Source organism: Nanorana parkeri, unplaced genomic scaffold (assembly GCF_000935625.1).
Source record: "Nanorana parkeri isolate BGI_ZX_2015 unplaced genomic scaffold, ASM93562v1 scaffold1242, whole genome shotgun sequence".
Classification (NCBI taxonomy): domain Eukaryota; kingdom Metazoa; phylum Chordata; class Amphibia; order Anura; family Dicroglossidae; genus Nanorana; species Nanorana parkeri.
The window spans coordinates 272096-273024 of record NW_017307510.1 but is presented as its reverse complement, the minus strand read 5'-3'; the positions used below and the strand labels follow the sequence as shown (position 1 = coordinate 273024).

The 929-nt window shown below is 43.5% G+C and overlaps 1 protein-coding gene across 1 annotated transcript in view; it reads right to left on the bottom strand.

Annotated features, from left to right (window-relative positions):
* The window catches only part of LOC108797211 (aquaporin-3-like), a 39129-nt gene that overhangs the window by 8405 nt on the left and 29795 nt on the right, over positions 1-929 (bottom strand). The window lies entirely within an intron of this gene.

Genomic DNA, 929 nt, shown 5'->3' with positions numbered 1-929 from the left:
CAGCGCAGATCAATAAAACATTTTTTGACATGAAATTCCATTGGAGTGTGAGTGACTTTATGCATACACTGTCTCTTTGTGGAGACACACACAGTTTACGAAGATGGCTCCTTAGGACCCTTCGAGGCAAAGAAGCCACCCTAAAACAGGATATCAGCTGGTTTCAGGTAATTTCCTCTATAAGGTAGGATCAGGAAGCGTTCCTCTATGATCTAGGATCCGGACGTTTCCTCTATGAGCTAGGATCAGGACGTTTCCTCTATAAGCTAGGATCAGGACATTTCCTCTATAAGCTAGGATCAGGACGTTTCCTCTATAAGCTAGGATCAGGACGTTTCCTCTATAAGCTAGGATCAGGACGTTTCCTCTATAAGCTAGGATCAGGACGTTTCCTCTATAAGCTAGGATCAGGACGTTTCCTCTATAAGCTAGGATCAGGACGTTTCCTCTATAAGCTAGGATCAGGACGTTTCCTCTATAAGCTAGGATCAGGACATTTCCTCTATGAGCTACGATCAGGACGTTTCCTCTATGATCTAGGATCAGGACGTTTCCTCTATAAACTAGGATCAGGACATTTCCTCTATAAGCTAGGATCAGGACATTTCCTCTATAAGCTACGATCAGGACGTTTCCTCTATAAGCTAGGATCAGGACGTTTCCTCTATAAGCTAGGATCAGGACGTTTCCTCTATAAGCTAGGATCAGGACGTTTCCTCTATAAACTAGGATCAGGACGTTTCCTCTATAAGCTAGGATCAGGACGTTTCCTCTATAAGCTAGGATCAGGACATTTCCTCTATGAGCTAGGATCAGGACATTTCCTCTATGAGCTAGGTTAAGGACATTTCCTCTATAAGCTAGGATCAGGACGTTTCCTCAATAAGATAGGATCAGGACGTTTCCTCTATAAGCTAGGATCAGGACGT